Here is a 23,775-nt window from a genome sequence, read left to right as displayed (position 1 = left end):
AGTTTGCATGCTGAAAAGGCTTACGTAACGGAGGTTGCAAGAAAGGGAGGGGGGCTCCTTTTCTAGTTTGTTGTTCATAATCCGTTTGTGGTTTATCATAATAACTTTTTTGGTATTTTTCACCTTAGGAGAATATCATGCATGTGTCCTTTAATTTATAAATGTATTGTGTTGTTACACGGTACCGTTTCGTTTCTGAGGAAACGAAACAACAACAGGTTATTTTTGTTGAACATGTTTACCTTGTGAATTACAAGCGTTACTGGCTGGCAACATTCATACTCACTATGTCAATAAATCACTCTGAAACGGAAAACGGTACCATTTCTTCGTTGAACTAAACAAAACGAACTGCTTTCATGGGCTTAAAATATCCCATTAGTGGACAAATCGCGTGGTCTGGCGGTCTCTCTACATCCAAAATAAACTTGCTTTTCCTTTTCCGAATAGAACTCCATTGTGTAGTTTTCTTGTGTATTTTAATAACGAGAAACGAGAGTTTCAGTCGTAGTTCCCCATTTTCGAATAAAGCAGCAATTGAAATGTTCGGAACGCCACCGTTTTGTTGCGATGACCGAATTCCACCGTATTTACATTAACAATTACGAACTTTACTCTGATTGGATATTACAAATCACTATGTAAATAGTTCACCCGTGAACTGAAAACAATACTGTTTCGTTTCTGAGGAAACGAAACAAAAACACCCAGCCTGACGCGAGATACATGAACAACGTGATCCCGCGTAACGTTCCCGCGTAAAATCGTCCGTCCCCACGAGAACTTTTCGTAACGCGAAAGAAACTGGTAACGAAAGGAGAATCCAACATGGCGGCGGGAGTTCGCAGTTTTGAGGAGAATTATAAACTTATTTTGGTGCTAAAGGTACAATGAATATGCCATCTATGGCATGATTTGTCTTTTAAACATATTATCCCTCGTCTGGTTGGGATATGAGGGTAAGAAAAATGGTTTTGGTGGCTGCAGAACAGTAAAATGAACGCTGCTTGTTCCACCGCTCACACGGTACAGCTCACTAAGAACAGCAAAACTCCTAAAGGTAAGCTTAGGCCCAAAAGCTACTGTTTTCGAAAATTGATATTTCTTCTATTGTTTTGCACTTGTTATTGCTTAAGTAAGCTTTTAATTTCGTAGAGTAGTTTTGTGTTGCGCTTTAATATTAATAATTTATACAGCATGAAATTCAAATTCTTACATGTACATCTCGCACGTGCCCGCCGTTGTTTTGAGCAACAAGGTTCCGAGAATGACGTTTGTCAGAGATTATACCTTATAAACTGAAGTTTCAAAGACTCAAAAATCCTCTCAGACAATACTGTGCTGCAAAATGCTCAGAGAATAAAAGGTGCTAAAATTGTTGATTTTAAAAAACACAAAGGGGCGCCATCTAATATGCATAAATGTTGCACGTGGAAGCTAAACTTCTGTAAACTCGTTGGAGTGTCATTTTGCTAGAACGTGAGCTGTAAAATATTGTCCAATTTGTATAAAAAATAATTGGGAATTATCATTTGACAGATGTTGAGTTAGAATTCTATGAGTTACATGTAACACAATTTATTAGAATGTTTGCTCTGTACTAATTTTGTATCTAACAATTAGACTACAAGCCCGAGTTTTTATGAGCGAATAGTCAACAAGGTGTAGCCAAGTTGATTTGCGCTCATAGAAACCGAGAGCCAGTAGTCTAATTATTTTGTTATAGTAGTGTAGAACTTCCAAAGGATTACAGCACAAAACCTACGATTTCAGTTAAGCTTGAAATTAAGAATAATGTTCAGTTTCAAGAGCAGCATGTGCGTGATTGTTGTCTATCAGTATTTATAGTTCACCACTCAATTTTCTACAATTCCTATTGGTTGAAATTGATCACGTGACATGATAGTGTTCATCAGCAGAGGGACACTATCTGCCCATAGTGCCCATCCGAGCAAAATACCAGTATGGATAGTACTCAATGTTGAAAATTTCTCCAGAAACAAACAGACGCATAAAAATTGAAAGGCACAGTTAGTTCGGTTTTTATCTGTTTTCTTCCTCAAGTTTTACATAAGCATGAAAACACATCAAAGCAATGGGTTTAAAAATATTCTGTACATGAGGTTCAGAGCCACCCTAAATTTTCGAAACCACTGGTCTCATATCATTGCATCAGTAAGTACTGGGATGTCCTGCTTCCAGAAATGAGACAATTCATGGCACTTGTCTCTCCCATAAACACCTTTCTTATCGTGCACCACTGTCATCTTGGAAAGTTTGTAACAGATGACAAAATATGTTGCAATGACTGTTGCACTCTTATGTCATGTTGTGTGCAGTAGAAATGCACAGTTTTTCTGATATATATATATTTTTGTCAGACCAAGGACAGACTGGATAAACAAGACAAGATGCAACAAAAAATCTAATGAAGCAAGGGAGCTTTAGAATTGTTGATGGATTGAATGTCTAAATGCAGCATTTTTAACTACAAGAAGCCATAGCAGTCACCTTGACTGACAAGGAAAATATGGTGATTTTCATGCGCTTTAGGAAGGCGTGGTTACCATAATGGTTAGTGCCCTGGACCCTGGATTGATCGGCCCAGGTTATAGCCCTGATTGGGAACATTGTGTTGTGTTCTTGAGCAAGACATTTCACTCTTACAGTGCCTCTCTCTACCCAGGGGAACATTGTATATAAATTAGCTCTGGCAAAGTTAATGCTAGGGGTTAACCCTGCGATGAAACTTTCGTCTTTCTCTAACACATCACTATCCAGTGCACAAGTCTTGACAAAACAAACCGTGCTATCCGCTGGAAAGTGATTCATCCGCTTGAGAGCATTATCCACCTTTTGAACAACCTGGGCCTGGTTGAAGTTAATGAAGTGTTCTTGTTTCTAACATTTGTTAAATCTGCTTCAGATCTGGATGGACAGTGGACAAACCTTGATAGACAGTGGAGAAATGTTGAAGGACAGTGGAAAGCCCAAAATGTGCAGACCCTTGCCCAGCAGGTAACTCAATGCTTATTTTGTAACCTACTTTGCCAGACATTCCTTATCAAATTGTTAGCTGGGAAGAATCCCCTGATGGCTCATGTTGAGTGCTTTGGAACAACTAACTACTGGCATATTTATTATTAATAAATTATTGTAAGCACATTACGATTTTTAGAGCAGTTTTCAATTGAGTGTCGTAAAACCAAAACCAAAATAATCACTCTAGCCAATCACAAAGGACACAGACAATCCAATGAACCAATCAAAACTCGAAGAAATTACATGTAGCTGATGCAAAGGGTGGGAAAACAAGTGTGAGTGTGTCACAATTGGTTTTGGTTTTACTTCTGATTGGACGAAAAAGTGGCACAAGTTCTTTAAGCCAATCGTATCGCATAGTTGATGCAAAACCAATTCCTTTTCGACAGTCAAATGAAAACTGCTCTAAATGCACTTTTATTATTTTATTACTCTCCTACAATACAAAAAGTAGTTGTTGCTAAGTGTGGAACACATGCTAATATGACTTCAAAGCTGTCCATTCAACCAAGGAATCTTTGGTAAACAGTGTTCAGTTTGAAATTTTAAGAATTCACGATTGAATCCAAAAACAGATTTTGCATTTCTGTACTAAACAGATTAATCCAAGACCACTTGGATCATGGCGCATCAATTGCAAGAAACCATTTAGAATCCACTCTGAGCAAGGAATCAGTTCCTTTCTGAATTAACAAAATTCAATCAATTTTGGTTTAGTGTACAGCTATGAATTTGTCATTATTTTTCATAAAATTCATAACTTTCATTGTTCCTGGAGCTTCCGAATTCTCTTGCACCTGAATAATTTTGCAAGCTTTGCTACAAACAAGTGAATTGATCAAGAAACCAAAACAGACTGGTATGTACTTGTATGCAATGTTTTCGGCCATGAGAGACCAAGTTTGTATCCAAGACCAGTTGTCCTATAAAATCTAATTAAAATTTTCTCCCTTCGTCAAGCGCAAAAACTGCAAATTTAAGCTCCGTTCAATCCTTGTCATTACTCCTTATGACACCAATTTTAAAGTTTAAAAAGCACTAAAAAGTGTAGCAACACCACTAAGGGCTAATCTAATTTTGGGGGTTACAGTCAAACTTTGATTATCCCAACTCGTGGGACCAAGGTAAATAGCAAAATGATTTTGAAATCAAGAGTCTGAACAATCAAAAATTATATGAATGATAATGAGACAAAAGTAAAACCAAGTAAATTTTAAAAGCAGTACATGTGTTAATAACACCAAAACAACTTTGAGCTAATTGGATTATAATTCCGTAGTGTTAAATTCACTTTTTCACTTTTGATACATGAGAGTGCTGTTTTTTGGTCTGCAAAACCAAAACAAATCGTAAATAAAACATCTATCTTTCTTGGTGTCTAGAGCGATTCCACAATAATTTATCACTTTGGTTGTTTCATCAGAGGATGCTAGACAGCTGAGGTCATTGCAAGACAGCATGGACTTTGGAGAGACTAGAAAAAACCAAGAGAAGACAACAAGATGGTTTAAGTTGATTGTGTATAATTAAAATTTTTTTTTTTTTTTGGCTCAGCCCGGGAGGCCTTTGAATGTGGGGTACAGCTGGCCCGGGGTTTTCCTCCTAGGGGCAAGTTGATGTACGGGGAGGTTTTTCACCCAGCAGTTGTTCCACAACCCCTGTTCAGGTTACAGGTGTAGTTGGTTATTTTTTTAGCTTGATAGACTCTTGGCTAACTGCTTGCATTGGTTTTGAGCAAGTCAACCCGATGAATTCTAAAACATGTACATTCACTAACTTATAAGAACAAACAACTCTCAACTGATACTAATTACTACATGGCTTGTACTTGTTTTTTATCCTGCAAGTGACTTTTCAATACCTTAACAAAGTGATAGACAATTAACTGTGACTTCAAACAGAACCTATTGTATACACACTTAACTAACAGTGGATGGGCTGAATCTGACAACAACAACTACTTACACGTATTACTTACAGATGACTTATTCATGATCTCAACAAACCAGCCAACAAACTTTTACTTCAAATAGCAGACCCAACACAAACTTGACTTACAATAGATGGTCTGAAACTGACACCAACAACTACTGACACCTTACAAATGATTTATTCGTGACCTCAACAAACCAACCAACAAACATGAACTTAAAACAGAACCAGTACAAACTTGACTAACAATAGATGGATTGAGACTGACATCATCTGACACCAAGGTCTACTAGCTTACACCTTACAATAATTATTCATGACCTCAACAAACCTAAAAGCTACTTGTGACTTCAGAACTTCAGTGTAGGATAATAAATTACAAGACTGTTATTGACACTGCCAGATACCACTGACTGCTTCCATGATTGCCACATAAGGGGTCCTCTGGATTTCAAGTGATAGGATAATCAAAGGATTTTTTTTGTATTGGAAATTTTTGATTCTGGGAGATTTTTGGGTGGGAAAATTTTGACAAGTATTTTTGGGGTGACTTGATTAAGTAGGGATTTGTTTAGAGTATTCAAAGTAATCGGAAGATTCATGGTACTGCCCCAGCGGCATAGTTCTGCAAATGAAGTACAACCAATAGTAGATGTTCTTGGGTGTCCCTAGTGAAATTGCAATTTAAAAGTAGATTTAAAAATCTATTTACAATAAAGAAAGGTTGTGCTTTTTCTCCTTTTCAACTGGCAAATTTTGTTTGAGGAAAAGATAAATTCAGATGAATTGGTGAATAAACAAACACAAAGTAACATAAATTTCTAATTTTTTTTGTTTGTTTGTTCTGTTTTTTATTTTTTTTAAATTTTTTTTAATTTTTTTTTTTCCTTCATGTTATAGCATTTAATTCTTTCTGGAAATTTTTAAGGCTCAGATATTCAGCATATTATTTTCTTGGGGTTGATTTTTGGTCCAGGGATTAATTAGGGGTTTGTTTGAAGCTCTAGGGATTTTTTGGATTTTGATTTTTGCCCCCAATTTGATCATCCCTGACACTTGAAATCCTGAGTGCCCCTTTGAGGAATGTCAAAACTTTACAGACTACAGAAACTGCACAAGCATCATACCAGTGCAAGGATTAGCATTGAGTCGATAGACAGATAATATTATTGTTACATGTAGGTGTGTATGCCACCATTGTTCAAACAAGTGCCTTTTTTTGAAGAAAAGAAAAACACCCAAGCTATACTCTGCATGTGATTATTTGGCTCATCATTGAATGGAGTCAGAAGTCTCTGTTACTCTATGTACATGTAGTTTTTACTGCAGTGTGCAGAATAAAGTAATTTGATTAAAAACAATCTTGTTTCTTTCCTGATGAGGTCCCTTAGGATGTAGATTGTAATGTTTTGTCTGCTTACTACAAGTCTTCATAGTCTTCATCTGGGAATGAGGGGTTGCAGAAAGTAGTCAAACACCACAATCTGCATGCTATGGTGACTGCATCATGAGACAGACAATTACTCACTGGATGCATATTCTTGAGAGAACTACATGTTGCAGCAGAGAGCTATGACTCCAATCATTAAACCAGTTAATCATGAACCCCATTCCACTTGGCTGATTTGAATCCATTGAACAGTAAATATTACTCTTGCACTTGTTTGTTTCTCTTAAGTTAGGTTTGAAGGTCCCAGCATAACAGTCCTTTGAGCAGTGTTTTTTTTTTTTCAGCCTTTACTTAGATGTGTAAAGTACGGTTGCTCCTAGACAAAGTCTCAGCTATTGCATGTAATTGTTTAGAAAAGTTGACCAAAAGTTGCAAAAAAAAAATTCAAACTCAATTTTGAGCAAACAAACGGTAATAGCACTAGCATCAATACAATAGCAATAGCATCTTATCTTGTCTTCATGCCTTTCTAATGGGTACCAATTCATCATTTTGAGAAACAAACTAAGACAAATTTATTAATTTTCCTTGTGATGCATGAGCATTTGGTCAATTGTTGTGATGTGTCTGGTTCACTTCGTGAGGAGGAACTAGTTGCTGATCATTTTTGGGGCATAAAGGTAAAATAAAAATTAACAGCAACAAATCATGTTCAACTTAATTTCAAGACTTTTATTTCTTCAATTCAAAATTAAGATTATTTGCAAACCACAAGAAATGTAGCTAAAAATAGCCTCAAATTTATAATTTGCAAATTTATGGCTAACAAAATAGGGAAATTAAACAGGAAGCCTGTTAAGGTAACTGCGTAGTGACGTTTTATCCCAAGGGCACATACTAAGGTTTCATTCTTAGCCTAAACTGCAAGATTAGAGGGCTTCAGCAGGACACCCAGTTTTACAGTATTTAATAATTCCTGCTTTTGCATTAGGGTTTGCCTCATTACAGGCTAAGATAAACTACTTTTAAGCGAGAAAACTCTTAAAATGTAGCTAGCATATTGTTCACTGCTCAAAGGGAAGCTTGCTAAATGATTAATTGTGATTTTAGAGTATTTCTTTTTTATCAGTAAAATATTAACTGTCTAATGAACTCTAACAACAATCAGCAACGTGCTACCACTCAACCTTATTACCTACTGTAGCTTTAATAAAATCGTAAAACAATATGTTTGTTTTTAATATACATGTAGTTTGTTAAAAGTTTTATTTACATTGACTCGCTGCTTTTGAAACAGGCAGTCATGAGTAATTCAAAAATAATAATTATTTTTGAATTACTGACTTACCCGGGTATTTACTTTTTCAAATGCTTTTTCTATTAATTTTTAAGGTTACCGTATACCTTCAGGGGTGTCTCGCGTCCAAGCGATGTAGCGCGTCCGGTTTAAGCTGTAGATACCTAAGCCCCTATATCAAATTAAAGCTTATAGAGCTGGCTATCAAACCATACTAAAAATTTTGAAATAAAATGAATTGCCAATTTTTTCACGGCCACTAAACGCAAGCGTCCTAATCACCTTTTGGAAGCTACAAGTCAAAGCGAATTTTGTTTTTCGCCAATTTATATTTTTCCTCGGTTTCAGGACAAAAAGCGCTAAAAAAGCGTGTCTGCGTTTTTCCATATTCAATTGTAGTAAAAAGTTACAGAACATTTTCGAAATAGGATTTAAAAAATGTGAAGTGATCGTACAAAAATCGCTCTCGGAGAAAAAATATTTCGAAATAAACAATTCGCAGACACGTTTTTGTTTTTTATATGTTAATCTAGCTACTGTCCAAATTTGAGGGCAAACAAACAAATTCCGTTTGAGTTGTAACTCTTTAAAGTGTCTGCTTCAAGCGAAAAAATTTATCCGAGAAAACAGCGCTAAGAAAAATATCTTGCTTCGCAAACAAACTCCGCCCACAAACGCCTTCAACTGGGTTCTCAGATCACTGAGCCAATCAGCGCTTGGAAAATTTACTACCATTAACTCGCGGTGAAATTTACGCGTGAATCTGCAAAAAAAACCTTGCGTTTCGCAATGCGCTCAAGGCGGACAGATAATTTTTCTGCAGCTGGGTTTTTCTTGAAGCTGGTTTGGCAAAATGGGGGAAAAAGGATACGAACGCTAGAGTAGCTGGGCGACGAGAACAAACAAAAGAGAGCGCGGCAGAGCAAATGGATAATATTCCAATGGATCTCAATGAGTTGGACGATTCATCGGTATCGAACTCAACAAAAGAGTCACTGTAAACATCGCTGTTATCGCTGTCGAGTTCCCAAATTTTACACAACCTTTCTCTTCTCTTGACTCGATCTTTTTGCCAGCTTGATACGTCCGTAGCTTCATCCGCGAGGCCAACTTTCGCTTCTTCACTCATTGATGTATTTTCATTCATTCTTCGCTTTTTCGAACTGGTAAACGGAGTTTTCCGTGGTCCATGTTTACTTATAACTTAACAGAATTACATCTAATACGAAAAATGCTTGGATTAACAATGCTGATTAACTGAGTAGCCAGCCAATTCGTGGTATCCATATCGGTAATACTCCCGCGAAAGTAGTCTCGGTTGATTGCATACACCTCATAGGGCTGTCAATCAAGAGGGAACTTTTACTTCCGGCCATAACGTAAAACATCCATTTCTCCGCCAATATTAGGTTTTTTCCAATTTTGTTTTCAGAAATTAGAGATTACTCTTCGACCATTAGTTTGAACCAAAAATCCAAATTTGAAGAAAATTGCCGATCTGAAGGTATACTGTAACCTTAAGTGCCTGGCAGCTTGATGGTGGTTGTTTAATTCATAAACAAGGGAAGCATTTGATGTTATAAATAGAATAATCTCAAGATAGTCAGCCAAATATTTTTCATTGAAATTTATATCAATTTGGATAAAAATTGTTTCATCTCCAAAGTTTGGCCTGGGAAAACAGATGACATTTTGCATTCCATGTTCAGTTGTCATAACCACTGGAAGTGGGCTACTACAAAATTTAGCAGCTTACTGCCGGTAGTTGTTGCAGTATTACCAATTTTCCTATTTTTATAACACTTTTAATAGTTATAGTTGTTTATGCTTCCATTGTTTATCTTAGTTTACTTTGTACATTAAGTGGATCTGCAAGCTCATTAGCACAAGCTGAAATTACACAAGGAAAAAAAATTAGCACTTATTTTCAACCACTACAAAACTTACAACAACTAGCTACATGTAAGTGCAATGATAGTCTTATTGACTTGCCACTCTATCATGATTTATTTATCTTCTTAACTGAATTTATTAATTACTTTCAACACTCACCAATATGTTCAAATATGACAATACTTGATTGTAGGAAAAAGTTTGAGTGGTAATGTCATTGATTGCAGAAGATTTAGCCAAATTAATTTTGGTTTAACACTTAAATTTTTTATTTTTTGTATTTTTTTGGAATGGGGCTATTTTTGTTTTCCGAAGGCTTACATGTATTTTCATTTCAGCTTCTATTTCTCAATTTTTGATTCAGTTATTACTGGCTTATGATAATATTTGTAAACTTTAGACAAAAGTTAGATCAACAGTCTGCATTTTAATTTAAACTTATCACTAGTTTCTCTTGTTTGAACATCATCTTTTATCCTCTCACGTAAGTATATTAAATAATCCTTTTTGCCTAACCTGATCAAAATGATCAGTGACAGCATAAATTACTTTCCTAATGCAGACTGTTGATGATGTTCAGTAGTTTATTTTTGTTTGATTTGTCCAGATTTCTTGGTTCTTTCTTGGTGCTGCAAGTTGTCATAATATTTTTGACTGCTCCTTTAGGCCTCCTTCAAGTTTTTTCAGTACTTAATTCACTCAACAAACTGTAGGTTTTTTGTACTGTTTTCTTGTTTAAGCTAGTAGGATTTTTTGCATGGGATACCTGTGGTATCCCACACTATTTTCATCGGCTCATGTCCGTTAATGCAAATGAGCTACATGTAGAGTATCCGCACATGTACCCCTTGGGTACCTATTTTTTAGCTTGGTGCCCTAAACACACACCCTTACAGGCTAGCTTAAGCTTTCAATCTTGGTTTCTTCTGGATGTGTATCACCAAGAAACAGCCATTTTTTCTTCATTAGTTTAATTATATTGCTAATGAGCTTGCATGTATCTACTAGATGTGTTAGGTTAACTACTAATATTTAATTCCAGGACAGATGGTGGCACACATACCAAGACACAAATCTAGCCAATCACGTCCATGCTGGGTTGTGGAAGCTCTGCCTCTGAGAAGGTGTGTGTTTCTTATTTCCTCTGAGATATTCCAACTGAGAAATCCTGGGAAACTTTATCTGATCCTGTAATTCTAGTGGGGACAGTTTGAGCACTTGGAAGAGTTGACCATTTGCTCTCAAGTGGAGTGGACAGTGTGGAGGAAGGTGAGAGTTTGCTTTTCATGTCTTTAGGGTTTCACTTAATTTGTCACAATACTACGCCATCAGGTTTGACCCAGAAAGATGCTTTTTCGCAGTCAATGTATCAGGAAATGTCCCACAACCAAGGACGCAAAACAGGGGTGTTGAATTATGAGGCTTGAGGAAGGTGCATCTCTAGAGAAAGCATAGACAGAGGAGATCATTGAATTTCATCGGTCTGACCTGATTGGATTTTCACAAATGACATCAAATTGAGCCGAGTCACCAGGGTCTCTCTGATTGGGTTGCTACTGGGTCAGGATTTCTCTCTTTTCTAGTTTTTCATTAAAAACTAAGCTTTAACTTTAATTAACTAAAATAAAATCCTATAGGCCCAATTATAAACAAAACATCTTTTTTACAACAAAAAATATTACTAAGCATTTTCTTCAATTTTCATTCTCCCTTTAAAGGAATTTCACAACTTAACTAGTTTCATTCTCTGTTTCATTTTCATTGAACCTTAAACATAATTTTTAAGTTACCAAAAATTTTTTCATTGATAGTTAACACTCCACTCACTTTATGGGAGCTTAGCACCAGCTTTTGGCACCAAGGTCTCTAGAATTGCCTTGGTAATCAACATGAGCTGTGATTGGGTCAATAGTTGCCTTGGTAACTGTAAACCAAGCATAGCTCATGCTAGGACCCAAAACAATCCCAGGAATCCTTGTGCTGACAGCTTGTGCCTACCATAAGTTAAGTTTCTGGAATGTTCAATAAGGTAAGTATTATTTGTCAACAGACCAATTTAAATATATTAAAATTCAGCCTAACACAATAGACCTCAGCATGAGGCTCCGTGGAGTAAACGCCACAAACTCTGTAGTTATTCCCCAAGGCCTCGCACTGAGGTCTATTGTTTTAGGCTGAATTTTAATATTTTATTGAAATTAGTCTATTGGCGATTTATTAGAAACTAAATATATAATAGGTCTTAATTTTATTTGGTAGGCTGGTAAACTGTTAAGTAAATCGGCAGCATTCCATTGAACAGCTAATTAGTATTGATGAAGGGTAATCTTGAAATATCTTACATTAATCATTATTTTAAGCCCTTAATTTAATTTCTTACAAACTGAACTAATTAAACAGGAATTCAAAACTTTTCACCAACAGTTTCTAAATATAATTTATATCGATAAAAATTAAATCAGTGTAGCATTTCTTTAGTTTTGAACATACTTTTTGCAATAAAATTCAGTCATAAACATTTTCTGAGGGGCTCGCACTTTTCTAGGTTGGCTCAATTTTTCATCGGTTTTTATCTTTTTCCACTAAAATCGACTAATATTCAGGCTCCCTGGGATTGTCACGCAATGCTCCTTTTCACACATTGCGTGAGTAGAGGAGTCACGGATGCGAAGGACGCTACAAGGACGCTACAATCATCTGCAAGGGGGATTTTTGATTAAGAAACTATTTTAGAAATTAACGAGTCAAGTTGGATTTTAAAACCGTTTGAAGTCAAAACTCGCCATATGAAAAAAAAAAAAAACCATCGCGACCAAATTTCTAAGTCAACAATTTTCGACTTCAAATCTTCGCGCGCATAGTTGTTTAATTTTAACACAACATAACTTTAGCACATTCTTGCTCCCAAATTCTTAAATCACTGTAAGCAGCGATTCGGCTTAAACCTCTAGCTTGTTTCAGTTTTAAAATAATAACAAGACCTGCTCAGCTTCATGGATGTTCTCTGGAGAATTGTCCTTCAAATTAGTCATTCATTCGCGCGGGAATTTGATTTGCATTTGAATTAAACAACTCTCCAGAGTAACATCACGTGAGATAAAATAGCATGACAAACAACCAAGCTAAATAAGCATAATTAACGAAAACCTTAGGCAATATTTATATCTTTATAAACAGAACCAAACCTTTTTTCGCCATTATAATCGGCCAATTATTTCTTTCATCCAAATTAAAGAGAGATTCCTGACAATGGTAACTTCACAGATGAAAGACTTCAGTGACTTGTGCTCTTTGGTGAAGTTTGCGGAATGACAGTCGGTCGGAGGTTTGGTCGGAGGTCAGACTGGAGGATCCTGTGTTCAATTCTTTCTCTGATTTCAATGGTGATGCACCGGAATTAAGCGTCATACTTTAGCGTTTCGGTTTTTCTTTTCCAGTTTGTGGACATTTCCAACTTCAATGGGTTTTCTTCCAAAATAGTCCGGGAGGGCGAGCTTATCGGCAGTTCATTTATTTTTCGATGCATTGACTTGCGCATTAGCATCTTCAATCAAATTACGAATTTGGCTTTTTAATGGGTTTTTTTGTTTTTGTTTTTGTTTTTTTGGACTTATTAATTCCAAAATGAGTGTGGCATTGTGACAAATTAAGACTGAGACCCCGGAGGCATGGGGAGCAAACTCTCACTTTCCTTTACGCTGCCCACCCCACTTGAGAGCAAATGGTCAACTCTTCCAAGTGTTCACCTGTCCCCGGCTTGGGTAGAAGGATCAAATAAAACAGACCAGGATTTTAAAATTGGAATATTCAATGAGGACTAAAGAAACAACACCGACTTCCAGAAGCAGAGTGGACGCAGCCCAAAAGGCAGGGACCAGATTGGCTGGATTATTTTTTTTTTTATCTTCAAGTTATGGACAACAGAGACATTTTTTATTTCAATAAAATATTGTTATCTTTCCTCCCGTGTTGTTTTATTTTGCAATCCAATCATTTGAGTGAACCAGATAAACTCTCTAAAATAAGCCAAGTTCTAGAGAAGTCTCAAGAAAACTTAGCAGTACGATTAACACATAGTTTTGGTAAACAGTTCGTTTCTCGTATCAATGTACACCACAGATACGTCTTTTCATCATTTCAAAACGCACGAAATGCATTTTGTTAGAAAGCGTGTAAAACCCCAACCTAAGGGTGGTCACGCAAAGGAACAAGGGTGACAAGATGTCGCGTCCAGTTGCGTGACAATCCCTGGTGCCTAGTTGTTTTCCATATTAAATTTTGAACGTACCTGTGGTGTACATTGTAACACAAACAAACCGTTTCCAAAAACCAGTTTGTAATCGTACCGCTTAGTTTTATTGAGACCTCATGATTACTGTAAACATAACCGTATTGCTCTAAGCTTGACAAGGTCAAGGTCAAGGTCAACTTTATTTAGGCAGGGTGGCCCAGTCAGCACTTGGCTGGTATCAAAAGGGGCCCTGCGTAAATTAAGACTACATTAAATTTCTATACATAGAGATTAACGTTTACAATTATAAAAAATTAAAAATAAAAACTACTCTCTAAAATAAAGTCTAAGAAGATTTTTAAAAATGGGGAGCGATGTTGTTTCTTTTATTGTAGTGGGTAAATTATTAAAATGAAGCGCACCAGAGTATCTGAAAGTCCTTTTCCCTAGCGTTAACTTGGGTTTCGGCAAGTGCATGTTCATGTTTCGGCAAGACACATTAATTCTCCTTACTAAATGCCCTACAAGTTTTGATCTTAGCTTTGAGAATTTGGTAGTACATCAAGACTATCGCGAGTTAAGTATATCTTTTCGTTATCTTATCTCCGGTCGTTTTGGAAATCTACTGATACTGTGAGAAGAAAAGATATGTCCACCTTAAAGGACCTACGTCACGGTTTGCGCATACTGAAAAGCTAAGCCTCAATTTTTCAAATTCGTCGTTTGTAATCCGTGTCAATCTTCTCCATCCTTAGCCATCCTTGTTCCTTTATGGTTTATCATTATCTTTTTGGTGTTTTTCCACCTTATTAAACTGTTATTTTGAGGTTTCCTACCATTTAAAGGTAATTTTGTAGGTGGCCAAAATAACTCAAAATACCGTAACTGAGCTCCTTTAAGGACTGGCTTGGAGTACGTTTTTCAAAAACCTGTGTACTAAAATTCCATTGTAGGTTCGCTTCCAAATAAGTCGTTGGTAGACCCGAGAAAATTCGAAACCAGATACGACTTGAATGTTTTTTGGCGCTTTCCTGCTTATATAAACTATCAAGAGAAATCAAAAAGAATCTGAAAGAAATTTGTTGCACGCGCGTCAAATAAACAACCAAAATAAACCGATCATTCTATTCCAGAATTTCCAAACTGGGTGGCATCAAGAATTCATTCGAGATTGCAGCAAAATTATTGCCAAAGCCACAGTTATAATATTTGTAAAAACAACTTCGGCTTGAAATCGTAGGAACGAAAATGTGCAAATTTCTAAACGCTGTTCGCACTCATCGCACAAATATTTGCATTCTTATAGATCAAAACAATATTTTGAATTTTTGCTTTATAATCAACCGTTGTGTAAATTGTCGTTTTTTTTTCCTTTCTTACCAAGAATAGGCTCTGCTAAAGAAACAGACATGGAAGAAAACATGCATTTCAAAGAATTATTTTTTTCTAACAATTTGCAGTCTTGAGCAATAACAACTTTTTAAAACATAAACAAGCGAATATCAAGTTTGACAACCGACGTTTCGGCGTCATCGTGACACCATTCTCAAGGCAGAGTTAATAAATTAATGCGAAAATTTGATTTCTATACTTTTTAGTCTCTACAAATTAGCATAATAACAAAGGCTCAGAAGTTCTTCAAGGACCTTTTTACGAATCGAGCCCATTTGCACGTTTAAGGGATGGTTTAAGTTTTCGTATAACTTGCAGTTGCTTGGAAAAATTGTAACAACAAGATTTGAAGTCCGCTTTAGCTAAGGTTTTAAACTTCAAGACCAAAAATATTTAGGAAATTGTACTTCTCGTCTTACGTGACAGTGTTGCGTTCTTTTATAGTAACACAACGTAAATCAGTCACGCAATAGTGCATGCTTTTAGAAAAAGAGATTTGCTGCTTAAAAGGAAAGAATCTTGGAAAAACAAAACAAATTTCTGCTGCAATCTCGAATAAGCCTTTATTGAAGAATTTAAAGACATCCGATGATACACTGGCAAAGAAAATGTTTTGAAAAACGTACACACAAAGTTTACAGTAAAATGAAATATTGAGCCACCCATAGGCGACCTCACATAATTTTTGCAAAACTGATGGAGTGCTTACGACAAGTTAATAATATAGCTGCACAAGACAATTTCGAAGACTTTAAAAAGGAATCGTATAACAGACTCAAGATGGTCACATTAAAAAAAATGGTCACTTAGTGAGGTTCGACTGCCTAATGCAATGCAGACATGTACATGTAATGTACTGTACCAAGATCTCACCATTTCATGGTGTCACTGTGATCTCTACAAATTTTGTACATGGCTTACAAACTCTCTGTTCTCAAGCACGACCTTAGCAGGAACACAAGGTTAAAGAATCACAAGCAAAGCCGGTGCCTTGGAAACCGAGAGAGTTAACTTGCTTTGCCCACGATTCTTTAGCTTCATATCACTGCCAAAGTCCTCTGAGAAAACAACGAAGCTGTAAACAGCCCACGGTACACAATGATCAAATATAGACAGAAACTCTCTATAAATCTTGAAGTAAAAGTCAAGTTTGTCCGTTAGTTTGCCAATCAGTTGTCTGTCTTATTTATCTGTCGGTTTGTCTGTTGGTCTGTCTGTCTGTCTGTCAGTTGTTCAGTCTGCTTGTTATGTCTGACAGAGCTGTCTGTCTATTTGTCTGTCTACATTCAATCAGTCAATCAGGCAGTCATTGCATCAATCAGACAATCAATTAGTCAGTCTATCATTCCATGTGCCAGTCTTTCAATAAGTCAGTCAGACAATAAGCCAGACAATCAGTTAGTCAGTCTGTCATTCTTGCATCAGTCTTCCAGAGAGTAAGTCAGTCAGACAATCAGACAATCAGTCAGTCAGTCAGTCAGTCAGTCAGCCAGCCAGCCAGCCAGTCAGTCAGTCAGTCCGTTAGTGAGTCAGTCAGTCAGTCAGTCAGCCAGTCAGCCAGTCAGCCAGTCAGCCAGTCAGCCAGTCAGCCAGTCAGCCAGTCAGCCAGTCAGCCAGTCAGCCAGTCAGCCAGTCAGCCCGTCAGTCAGTCAGTCAGTCAGTCAGTCCCTGAGTTAGTCAGTCAGTCGGCCAGTCAGTCAGCCAGTCAGTCAGTGAGTCTGTAAGTGAGTCCGTTATTTTTTTACCTCAGTCTTTCAGTGAGTCAGTGAGTCAATGAGTTTGTCAGTCAGTCAGACCATTAAACTTCTGATCCATTAGTCAGTCAGGCAGCTATTATTTTAATCAACCAATCAATCAATCAATCAGTCAGTCAGTCCATCATTCTGTCAGCCAGTCAGTCATTGAGAAAATCAATCAGTCACAAGGTTCATACTCTTTCAGGCTTTTCCATGACCTTTCTGAGTTTTCCATGATGTTAAGCAGTTTTTTTCCAAAGTATTGTCAAAACAATCTGTTCCTGAAAATGTTTTGCCACATTATGATGCATAAAATGGGTGCCAGGTATATTTTATAATAATACTGGAATTAAAACTGGTTTTCTGAACTGTCTGTTATTTTTTCAACTTTTGTTGTTGTTGTTGTTGTTGTTGTTGTTTTGTTTTTGTTTCTTTTTTTTTGTTTGTTTGTTTTTGTTTTTTGCTCTTTTTATTCTCAGAAAGTATATTGCTTTTCCATGACTTTCCATGACCCACGCTTCAATTTCAGGACTTTCCTGGCCTGGAAAATGAAATTGTAGAATTCCATGACTTTCCAGGTTTTCCATGACCCATATGAACCCTGAGTCAGTCCATCATCCTATGCATCAGTCTTTCAGTGAATCAGGCTTTCAGTGAATCAGTCAATGAGTCTGTCAGTCAGTCAGTCAGTCAGACCATCAATCAGACAGTCTCCCATTCTGTCAGTCACTCAGTAGATCAGTAAGTCAGTCAGTCAGTCCATTATTCTGTAAATCAGTCTTTCAGTGAGTCAGTCGCTAAGTCCGTCACTTTGTCATTCCTTGCATCAGTCAGTCAGTCAGTCAGTCAGTCAGTAAGTCAGTTGGTCGGTCAGGTAGTAAGTCACGATGGGTTTGAAACTGTACTGCTAAAAAACTGTTATATGAGAGTTCTTCTCTTCATTGTGCAAATCAACCATGGAAGAATACCATGTACATTGCAAGACTGAACTAAGTTAGTCAGGGCAGAACTTGGCTTATTCAAGAGTTTTGTTCACCTGGTTCCCCCAAGAGTTGGATTACAAAATAAAACATACAGTTTTTCTAAAGATGACTGGTTCAAGCTTTGGACCACCTTGTCTCTGTTGGCATCTGATCTGGAAAAAACAAGGTTCACTTCTTTCAGTCTCAAATTACCATTGATATCATAAAATAACTAATAACCAACTACTTAGACCCAGCTGTCAGTCAGTCCAACAGTCAGTTAATTATCTAGTCAAATCTGGTCAGTGAATCAGTTCATCAATCTGCCAATAAATATATCAGTCCGCCAGTCATCCAGTCAGTTGGTCAGTACCTTGCACATGAAGTGTTTACACATTTTGGGGTGCACAAAAATTGAGGTGAGGCCCTTATATGGGCTATATATTTGGTCTGAAATTGAAATTTTGGCCATTTTGGTTATATAATTATAGGGTATGATTTGTGCACTCTAGTCTTGAAATAGCTACATTTTGTAGAAGAAGCTACTTTGTCAGCATTATCAAAAAGAACGTCAACAAAACAGTTTTTAAATCACCTTTCTGCTGTGGGCATCAAGGACAAAGAAAAGATTTTTGTGAAAGTTTACCATCAGAATCATTACTTTCAGTTAAGAAGCTTTGGTTATTGCTTACTGTAGTTTTTCCTCTTTAACTTAAGACACAAGTGTTTTTTTATGAAGAGTAAAATTTTCCATATTATGTAAAGGTTAGCTCGTATCAATCATCATTCACTAACTGAAATACCACACATGGTATTTGCCCCTCTGTGCTAGCATATTACACGCATATATCATTTGACATCTCTACGACAATGTGATATGTAACTCTGAGTGTTGCACTAAAAATGGAGCTGTTCGTTCAAAATATTTTTAAAACTTCTGGTTAATTTGTAGATCAGGAAGAATGTTACTGGCAGCTTGCTTGAATTGCATGTTAACAATTCTGGTTCACTTTTCAGGGAAAGTGTTAATCTCAGTCACTCACACATACGTCTCACAACAGTGAGGTACATGTAAATGCTGAAAAGGGGACTAGGAAAGGTAAAGGGTCACAAAAAGGTTGGTTTACACGTGTATCTGTGAACATTATCTTAAAGTGTTAGCTAACAGTTTTTAGATAACCTATCTGCTGTGGGCATGAAGTCTGAAGAAAAGATCTATGTGAAAGTTTCTTGTCAGAATAATGATTTTTAATCAAAGAAGCTTTGGTTAATCCTTAGTGCAATGTTTCCTCTTTTTTTTATGAAAAGAGAATTCCATATTACATCAAGGTTAGCTCATTCCATATTACATCAAGGTTAGCTCATATTTATTATCATTCTACATTTTGCAAAATAGTGAAAAAAATCTATTGTGTAGTTCCACAAAATATCCATACCCCCATCATGGAGGGAATTTCACGTAAGCCCCACCTCCTCCCGGGAATTTCCATTTTTTGACCACAAAAATACCCCCCACCCCTCTGGAATTTCCACTACTATTTTGTACACCTCCCATACCCTCTGGAAAAAATAGCTTTGGCAAGAAAGTGCGTTAAAGTTAAAGTAAACACTCCAAGCATTTAGCCCTCTGCATTGCAAGTCACTGTTAATGATATTCTCGATCAGTTGTAAGTCCCTTTGTAAATGTGGTACAATTTCCATTGAAGGACTGATAAAATGAGTGTGGGGGAAATTGACATCATACTTTTATCATGAACATGATCACTAACATAATCAGGACGAAAGCCAATTTTACAGCACAACTACATACAAATGATAAACAAGAATAAGAAATTATAATGTTTGTGAAATCATAATATCATTTCAACCATAATATCATTTCAACCTTTATAGATCGTCGTGACATCATCATTTTCTAAAATCGAAAACTAAAAAGCCACCAAAGTTTTATCCCCATCAAGCATACGAGGGGGTAAATTTTTATCTGTTTACAATGTTACAGCTTAATAGTGTACTTCATTTGGAAACCAACTTATTTTGAATTTCAGAGTTATGGCAGTGCATGACGCAAAGCTACAATCACATTTGTCGAAAAATATATAACTATCTCGTGATTTTTAGCCTTTTTAGAAGTTCGATCATTAGGAAAAGTGCTTATGAAAATGCTTGTTTGTTCAGTACAGATAATCAGTCGCCTAGATAGCCAAAGTAAGTTCCAGGTGTCTACACTATTTTCTGGCTGCCATGTTGGTGCACCACAGAGGTGCACCAACATAGTGTTTCCATACTGGGCTCTGTAAATTTCTGCAAAACATTTCGACAAATATTTGCAGTCTGGGAAAATGCGCAAACCTAGAAGTGTCTTCTCTATGTATTTCCTATAAGATCACAATTTCTTGACTTTACCCACTGAATGGTTTTCGATTTATTTTTTTGTTGCATGACAGTGAAAACGATCTATAACAAAACTGATTTTCACAAAAGAAATCGACTGCCACTTCAAAGACCGAAAACAAACTAGGCTAGTCACCAGTGTTTTTCAGTCCACAAGGTGATTCCATGTGGACTGGTAACAAGTAATGGCGGCCATTTGCACGCAACAACATGTTCTTCGCATTTGTTACCTTCCAAAGTGCTTTTTGAAGAAAGAAAATGTATTTCAAATATAATGCAATTCAAATACAAGTATTCAAGCCACTATTTTTTCATGTGAAAGTTCTACTTAGTAGGTAAGAAAAGATTTTGAACAGCTAGATTGACACTTGGATCCGTATTGAATCAAAGGACCTCTGGAAACTAAATTGATCATCCAACTCCACTTCCCTCCAGAATTTCCTGGGTCTTTGACCATCCCCCCCCCCCCCCCCCCCCCCACCTCCTTCCCTCCAGAATTTCCAATTCCCTCTGTGGTGGGGGTATGGATATTTTCTGGAACCACACATTTTTACCCAAATAACTTACTATCTAACCGAGGCAAAAGTTTGGAAAAAAGTGTATAAATTTGACCATTTTCATGAGAATGTCCTGAAAAGATATCATCTCAGATATGAAAATTTCTGTCTTTCCATGCTATGTTCTAAAACAAATAAAACATGGTGTTCCTATGTTTTCAAAGAAAATAATGCACTCTTGAGGTCTAAAAAACTGTTTAATGAGCTCACACTCTGCTCTCAAATCCACTAGCAGTTTTTCTAGACCTCAAGCTTGCATTATTTTCTTCAACAACACAGATCACCACCCACTACTTGGTACATTATGCACTTGGGAGATTAGAGATTAGGTATGGGTCAAAGAACTCTTTCCCATTTTCTATGCTCTCCAAAACCTACATCCAAAACTCAAAAAAATCCCTCAAGCATGAGGCAACTTTTAAAATGTATGCCAAGACATACATGCATCGTGTGGTTTCAAAAATATCTGTAACCCCCCTATGGAATCGGCAGGTTTCTTTCACAGGTCACAGGTCACAGGTCACAGGTTACAGGTCACAGGTCACAATCAAAACACTCAGTAAAACTCATGATGTAATAATTATCCGAGATTCCCAAGAGGTTTATCGATGTTTCCATGCAACAAACCCTAACTAAAAATGTTTTACTGTATAATTTTAATGAAAAAATTTCTAGGGGTGGTATATGTACGAAATGGGTTGAAATGTAGCTTTCAGACATGTAGTGTTAATATATTTTATCGTAATAAGATAATTCATTATGATAGCAAATTGAACTGTTTTATTTCTATCTTTTTTTGCAATCTTTACAACAAGTATGTACTAAACAGAAACAAGAGGGTCCCCTATACCTCCTCTGAAAACAATTTCACACATAAGTAATTGGCCTTTTCATACATCACAAAAAATTCGAAAACAGCTTCACGTTCACAGAAAAAAAGAAGCAATCACTTTTCACGTAAAAATGCAAAGGCTAAATCATGTGTCACATAAAAATACAAATTCTATCCACATTTCACAAAACATACAGAACCCTCCATTTTGATGCATCGAAATGCCATGTGTGACACATTCTGACAGACTAGATTCTAGGCCCTCCTGGTTCACTGTCACTGTGGTTAATTCTCAGTCCTCCAGTCGCAAGCGCGTGGAATGGGTAGGTTTTACATCTAGTTTGGTGTAGTTTACAATTTTTAATGACGCTAAAATCTCCAAAAAAAGTGAGCAATTATTCCCGCAAAAGTCGTTGGTTCACAAATCACGCGTACAAAGTAAAGGCATAATTCACGGATCAGTGTAAGCCTCCTTCGTTTTCATATTATACTGAAAGGCTACAAACAATTTATGTTTTCAACAGAAATAAGTCTTTGGATCTTTGGATCTTTGGATCTTTGGATCTTTGGATCTTTGGATCTTTGGATCTTTGGATCTTTGGATCTTTGGATCTTTAGATCTTTGGATCTTTGGATTATTTCAGTGCTACAGCTGATTTCCCCTATGCGTTTTCTTTTTTTTTTTTTTCAGAAAAGAGCTGTTGTAGTTACACTTGGGACGCACTTGAATGCATCTGTTTTATGACATTTTGGCATATTTTTTTGTGACCTGTGACCTGTGTCCTGTGACCTGTGACCTATGACCTATGACCTGTGATCTGTTACCTGTGACCTGTGACCTGTGAAAGAAACCTGCTGCTATGGAATGTCATAGTAATGTTGAGCAAACAGGGCAGTGGGGGTCTTCATTGACTTATCTGAGAACTAAGAATCCTTACTAAAACCCTAATACGTGACCAGTAGCAGATTCAAATTGGAAAACAAGCGACGATTATGATTTAATTCAAAAAAGCTAAAGCTCAAACTGATTGTAAACAGGATTGTAAACATTCAAGTTTGTCAGTTCATGTTCCTCTAACACGGTAGAAAGCCGTAATAAATTCTGATGGGTTTCACATGCAAAGTTTATGTGCTATCTTATTATCTATTCTAGTATTTATTACATCAAACTGTGAGGAAATCACACTGTAAACCAATTTAAGCTACTTCAAGCTTACCTTCGTCCGGAGGTCTTCAGAGGTTGTCAACAAACAGACAACCGTCTTCATTTTCCATCTCCTGACTCTGACAAGCAAAAAATGTAAAGCAAATTAGCTTATGTCTCACATCAAGCAACATCACTGGTTCAAGCTGGTTTTAAGCAAAGAACGAACCTGTGAAATTACGAAAAACCTAATTTTCCACCATTCTTCTTCACACGTGCCAAAATGGAGGACGAACTACACTCGAAGAGATCACTGGGAAATAGCCAGGAGGAGCGGGGAGGGGACGGGGAAGAGTATTACGCCACACGCTCCTAGCATTTTGTATCACTCCAAACTTAGTCCATGGGCCAGGACCCTGGAAAGAGCCATTTGGTACCAAAACGAGGGACAGATTCTAACACTTGTTTTTAACAACATTGATTCCTCTAGGTTATTTTGGTGTGTGATAACCATGCCAAATGAGTAGCTTTACTAGGATTATCACGTGATTAAATGACGTCACTCGGTTTGGCTGAATAAGCAGAATTGGTAAAAAGATGACTAATAACAGTTAAATGCAAACCTGAAAATGTTATATACATCGATTTTTGGTTATTGCAAACTTCAAACGCAGTTTTTAGACCTAATTCCAATAACTTATATATGACTTATAGGTATTATCCCTGAATGGTTTCCATGGCAACACTTGTCAAATTATAAATATGAACAATAAGACGGAAAATGTGAAAAAAAAGAAAGTGCTCGTGTAAATTGCACTGGTTACTTTCGAACGCTCGTTCTAAACTACATTGACTCCTCTTGCTTAGTTTGATATATGATAACCATGTCAAATGAGTAGCTATACCAGGCTTGTCACGTGATCAATTGCAAATGACTCGGTTGGGCTGAACAGATAGAACTGGTACAAATGTG

General features: G+C 36.8%; 2 long non-coding RNA genes across 7 annotated transcripts; one reads left to right on the top strand and one right to left on the bottom strand.

Moving 5' to 3' along the window:
- Positions 1–802: 802 nt before the first annotated feature.
- Positions 803–13,515, top strand: LOC110045117 (uncharacterized). Of its 6 annotated transcripts, none has more exons than XR_016201822.1 (4): positions 803–885; positions 1,033–1,060; positions 2,927–3,018; positions 4,466–13,515. It is a non-coding gene; the product is annotated as an uncharacterized LOC110045117 (long non-coding RNA). The 6 variants fall into 6 exon arrangements; XR_016201821.1 differs by having other exon boundaries at positions 988–1,060; XR_002296189.2 differs by adding an exon at positions 2,382–2,574 and having other exon boundaries at positions 803–1,060; positions 4,466–4,482.
- A 3,684-nt stretch (positions 13,516–17,199) lies between these two features.
- LOC110045206 (uncharacterized) lies at positions 17,200–23,105 on the bottom strand. Its single transcript, XR_002296200.2, has 3 exons — positions 23,032–23,105; positions 22,876–22,942; positions 17,200–18,048 (listed from the first exon to the last, which is right to left on the bottom strand). It is a non-coding gene; the product is annotated as an uncharacterized LOC110045206 (long non-coding RNA).
- Positions 23,106–23,775: the final 670 nt, after the last annotated feature.

Source organism: Orbicella faveolata, unplaced genomic scaffold (assembly GCF_042242905.1).
Source record: "Orbicella faveolata isolate gen_17 unplaced genomic scaffold, um_ofav_v1 contig_35, whole genome shotgun sequence".
Taxonomy (NCBI): domain Eukaryota; kingdom Metazoa; phylum Cnidaria; class Anthozoa; order Scleractinia; family Merulinidae; genus Orbicella; species Orbicella faveolata.
The sequence above is the reverse complement of the archived record's forward strand: the minus strand, read 5'-3'. Positions and strand labels throughout refer to the sequence as shown.